This window comes from Alligator sinensis, unplaced genomic scaffold (assembly GCF_000455745.1).
Source record: "Alligator sinensis unplaced genomic scaffold, ASM45574v1 scaffold1768_1, whole genome shotgun sequence".
NCBI lineage: Eukaryota > Metazoa > Chordata > Crocodylia > Alligatoridae > Alligator > Alligator sinensis.
Window position 1 is genome coordinate 1 of NW_005843792.1, and position 5,963 is coordinate 5,963.

Sequence of the window (5,963 nt, forward strand, 5' to 3'; positions counted from 1 at the left end):
TCTAAAGAACCAAACAAATAAATAACGCTCTGCCCCTTTGCCCTCTTCTCTTCATGTTTGGAAGTGCCACTAATCATGGCTTCTGGTCATCTACATTTGGCGGTATCTATGGCCACCATCCACAAGGGAAGCATCCATGTGCCCAGCTCTCACCCTAAACAATGACATGTGCATTTTGTTTTCATTCACTGTATTTCAGCCCAGGGCTCCCTTCTCTGTGCTCCTCTATTGACAACCTTCACCCTTGACCAATGGCAACTTCATAGTCTAGCTCTAGACTCCCACATGTTTCCTTGAGGTTTTGGGGGTTTTTTTCTATGGGGATGCAGTTGGTGTGGGGCAAGGTTGGTCTATTATTTTATATTATTAGTTTTTCCTTTATTCTCCCTTGGCTGAAGTGCATAGCTAATTCACCTAATAGGTACCAAGCTTTTAAGTACATAAAACTGCTTCCATCCAGATATAAACAGAAATTTTCATCTACCATATATTACCTGAGCTGGGTTGACATCTAGTCAGCCAGAAGTTATAAAACCTGGCTCCCCTGAAGCATGGAATATCCCTGATGATATTATAAGAAATGCAATACTATCTGTGTTGGACACATAACGTCCTATAAGAAGTCTGTGCCATTGTAATTTAAAGCTAAACTATTTCCAGGTGGGGTGACTAGTTCTCTAACTAGGGTTTCTTTAAAAACAGATTATTTTTTAATTTATCTTTTTGCTGAATAATGCAGTGTTCTCATTTCTGATTTTGATTTCTGTCTTAAGTCAGTGAGAGCTGCATTTCTGTTACATTTTAGCAATATTTGTCCTGTATCAAGGAGGGGTTCTGTGTGGTCTCTCCTGAATTGAAAGGTGCCATGCATTTTGCTGAAAGGCAATAAATCGTAGCATGAGCATGCCGTTACTTCTACTTCAATTATGCTTAGATGGAATTTAATGGAACAGTATTATTCATGAAGCGCTACAAACATTACACAGCTCTTCATAAACAGATACAAGAGAACAGGATCAACAATTCTAAATTTAATTTAGAACTAAAATCTAGTACCAAGTCCCTGATTTGATTATAAATCTTCTAATATATTATACCTGCTCAAGTGTGTGCATACCCTTTGACATGAGTATTTAACCCTTAGAGCAGGGGTGGGCAAAATACGGCCCACAGGCTGGATCCAGCCCATGAGACCATTCTGTCCAGCCTGCGGGGCCCCTAAGAAATTTAGAAAATTAATATTTATCTGCCCTTTGGACAGCACATTTCAGGGAGTAATGGAAAAAAAAGAAAAATTAAAAAAAAAAAAAAAGAAAGAAATGGTCTATGCTGCTATTGTTTCCTGTCTGGCTGTCTACCAAACCTTGACCTTCAGTTGTCTAAATCTCTACCCTCATGAATGTGTTTCATTAAGTATTAAACTATTAGTTTCATTTCCATCACTATTTGATTTTCTCTATGATGCACTCACGTATAATAGTGACGGGGCCAGATAGACAGTGTAGCAACCCCCCCCCCCCCCCCCCCGCTTTTTTTTTTTTTAATTTATTTTAAAATGCATTCCCTCCCCTTCCCCAACCATTTCTGACTTTCTCTCTCCCCCTCTATTCCCTATAGATAAGTATAAGTGAGCTCAGACTTAGGATAAGCTTTAAACATTTTTATTTTGGTAACAAGTTTTTGGCTTTGGATATCCACTGTTTTATATTGCATTATTATTAGGTATGTATTGATTCTTACTGTTGTATATTGTATTATCATTTTTGTATTGATTTTTATTGTTTCATATGGATATTGTATGGCTTCTGCCTTGCGCTGAATGACCATTTACTGCAGCTCTCTCCTGAACTCCACAATTGCCTCACATATACTCCCAGTCCCTACCTAGGCATCCTGCCCTTTCAATGCCTGCCTTCCAACATCTCTCTCTCCACTAAGGTGATCCACTCCTAAAATACATCCATCCTCTCTCTCTGTCCCCTCCACTGCAGATAAGTGCTAACCTTGTCACAGGGAGATCAATGAATAGGCACATTGCATGGATAGCAGCGAGAAATGCTCATTCCCAGGATGCTGTGTACCCAGGGGTCTTCAGCAATCTTACACGGCAAGCCATGATATTTAGGCATGCACTTGCTGTGAAAATCCTCAACTTCATGCTTTTGCATAACCATCATTCCAGCTGCATTGGGCAGGGCAAATTCTTCTCTTTCATATGCTGGGGTAAATATGAGAGAGCTTTCTAAAATTTGTATTTCTTGTTTAGTAAAGATAGTGATTTCAGACTGAACATGTTTCCGTGTGGTTTCTTCACATGCGTGATTCTGCACCATTTTATTCATGTCAGTGATACCGTACTATTATGCTGTGGCATCTTGAAGTGTCAATCCTTTCAAGCACGGTTAGGTGCAAACATCATTCATAGGATACATACAGAGGCTGTGTCCAGATGAGCACAGAGGTTTGGTTCCCTGGGGACAAGTAGCAGTGGCACACCTTGTGGCGCTGCTACTAGTCTCCAGGGAACACCTGTGCTGTGCATGGTCTGGTACATTGCAGGTTACCCCAGGTGGGGCAGGGGAGGCTGGGGCTAGCAACTCTGTTGGTCCCAGAAGTCTTACCTGGGGTGCTGAGGGCCAGAGAAGCTGTGCCCACAATGCTTCTGCAGCTGGGAACCTGGCTGGCAGCTGGAGCATGGCTCCAGCTGGCCAGGCTCCAGTTTTGGGTGGCAAATGCTGTGCCTGTGCCTCTCCCCTTTTTTTCTGTGTGTATTTTTTTACCCCAAGATCAACTGCAAGTTAGCAGTGCGGGCAATGCCTGAATATGCAGTGTATGGCACCACAGATGGGTCATGCATGGCCAAACTCGTCTGGACACGGCCAGAGATTTCAAACAAGAATCCATCATGTTAAAAATATTCTGCCCTGTTGTGGTCTTTCTTTGCTCTCTCTCTATATGGGGGAATTTCTCTATAATTTTTTCTGTTGTCAAAAAAGTAGAGTAAAAGCTAGAGATGGCATTTTTCAATGAGTATCTTTGGTCCATAAAGTTTGAGAACCACTGCTTTGCACTATTCCAGTTGTGTACACAGGAAAAGACTCAACATAAGACAATATACAACCAAGAAGCTATATTCATATGAGAAGTATAATATCTAATGCACAATGGATAAGGGGGAGAGGAAGTGGAAAACAGTGAACCAGTTGGACAGTAATACCGAATAGAAGAGAGGGAAAAATAAACAAAGAGTTATAATACGGAGTTGCCAGCCATTGCTGGGATTGCAGCAGCACACTTTGAAGGAGGATTTTGAAAGACAATGAGGTGTCTATCAGGAGAGTTACAAGTAGTAACATAAACATTATAACAAAAAAATTATAAATAGACTAACAGCCCATCAAAGTCTAACAGCCTCACGACCAACTGGGCTGCATCCTTAAGTCCTGAGACGTCCCACTGCCATTGCCACTCAGGGTAGCAATGTAGCAGCCATCACATCTACCCACCTTTGACTTCCAAAGCTGAATGGCCTGGCACACTTCAGGGCTGAGTTAACCTGAGGTATTCCCTGGCACAGGTCCTGAAGAAGCTCTCATAACTTTCAGGCTATAACAAGATCCCTTAAAATCTTTACCGTAATACCCCCACATTTAAGTAAGCCTCATAGTGTATATACTATGAAACCAAGAATTGAAAGAATTATAGACACAAAAACATGCTTTCCTCCTTATCAAATTAAACATTTTTAGGGTTCATACTTCCAATGTCATTTATGTCCTTAAGTTCTAGTGGAGTAAGGGGCCTAAGTGCCTTTGGGGACGTGAACTAACGCTCAGCCTCTGGACAACATTCCTCAAGGCCTGCTTGACTTGCTTGTTCCGGAGCGTGTATATGAAGGGGTTGAAAAGCTGGATGCCCAGGGTATAGAGAAGAGCCAACACTTTGTCAGACTCTTCCCCGCTGTTTTCTGGGGGTCTGATGTACCTACCTATGCAGCTTCCATACTGCACAGATATGACAATGAGGTGAGCAGAGCATGTGGAGAAAGTATTTTTCTGCCCTGCAGCAGATGGGATGTGCAGGATGGTGAAAATCATTTGGAGATAAGAGGCAAAGTTGATTGCCAAAGTACTGAGTAATGTGAATACAGCTACAAACAGGGTCACTACTTTTATGAGCCGTGTATGCTGGCAGGAGAGTTGGAAAAGAGGGGTGGTATCACAGAAGAAGTGGTTGATGATGTTGGGACCACAGAATTTCAGCTTGGCCGTCATCACTGAGGGTGGAAGGACTAAAAGGAAACTCACTCCCCAGGAACCCACCAACAACTGGAAACAGACCCTAGCATTCATAATGGTGGCATAACGCAAAGGGTTGCAGACAGCTATGTATCTGTCCAAAGGCATGATCGATAAATAGAAAAAGACATTGGTTCCCAGGAGGAAAAAGAAAAAAAATCTGAATGAAACATCCAGGAAAGGAAATGTTTTTTTCTTTCTACCAGAAGGTTGGAGAGCATCTTAGGAATGACAACCAAAGTGAAAGGGATTTCCAAGAGGGAGTAGTTTCGAAGGAAGAAATACAAGGGGGTTTTAAGATGAGTGTCCACTAACGTGATGAAGATGATGACCATGTGAACCATCAGGATCAAGAAATAGGTGAACACAACAGCAACAAAGTGTAGGATCTCTAGCCACTGTTCAACCTGAGTTCACAATATAAGGATAGCAGTGGACTTTCCCTGAAAATCAGAACTATTTTCCATGTCATAAATGGAGTTTCTAAAACGCCAGCTTTTTTAGCTCAAGCTGTTCTGGGAGAACCCTATTAGTTTCACTGAATGCCTTCTCCCCACCTCCACCCCCATCTCCAGAATAATAAGTCCATACGCCTTCTTAACAGAATAAAGAAACAACTAAAACATAGGTGCTTTGTGATAATAGGCACTTCCAAAAACCAATACTGATGAAGATGATGATAATCACAACAACCTGAATTGTTCCAGTTTATGATTTTACTCTTTGCCTTGAAAAGACCAAACGTGAAGACTGTTAGACTCCTTATCAGTAGCACTTATTACTTTTTCACTGCTTGGGGAACCCTGACACAGGACACAGCCTGTCCGACTCAGAAAGATTTCCCACCCCCCCACCTGAACAAGAACTGGTTATGAAAGACAATGAAGATGCAGTGGAAGACACACCTAAACCCCTCCAGATAAGGGTGACAAGAGTGAAACAACTTCCCTAGTTCTCATCTGCATGCAAGATGGAACCAGATGACAATTCATTTACATGGAAGATGGAAAACAGAATGCCCGAAGCAAAGACCGCAGTGAATTCTGGGATCAGAGAAGCAGGGGAGCACTGCATGGTGGAAAATCTGTGCTCCAAATTCTAATCAACCCACATTTACGCACACCTAGCTCAGCATCTCTCAGACCATTTCTAATCTGGATTTACAAAGGACTTCCCCCCCCCACACACAACTCTAAGCAGAAGTAAAAGTTTAATAGGCATCTCAGGCCGTACAGTCTCCGGTCCCACTATGGAAGGCCTATTTAAACTTGATTGACTAAAACTCGGTTGCCGGGTTAGGGAATGCTGAAGCAAGAGACCGAGTCAGAGGGGGTACGGGCAAAATTTGAACAGTGGTTAAGTGTTCATCACAGAGTCCAGCCCGTTGGAGCCCTGACCACAAAAGTAGTCGAACTTTTCCTGGGATGACTGGTGGAAGTCCTCCCCACAAAAGGTTATAAACACTCCAATAATTGCCTTAAGTCTGTTAAAAAAACAAAAACTATAGTAAGATCTGGAAAAGTCATGCTAAACTGAGGCTTGTTCACAACAGGTAAAAATCCAAAACCCTGACACTGCAAGCTATCTATGGTTTCTGAAGAAACAATGAGGTATCCCATCTAGTATATCGGCTATCCATAGGAATTTCAAGCTGGCTCCTAAGTG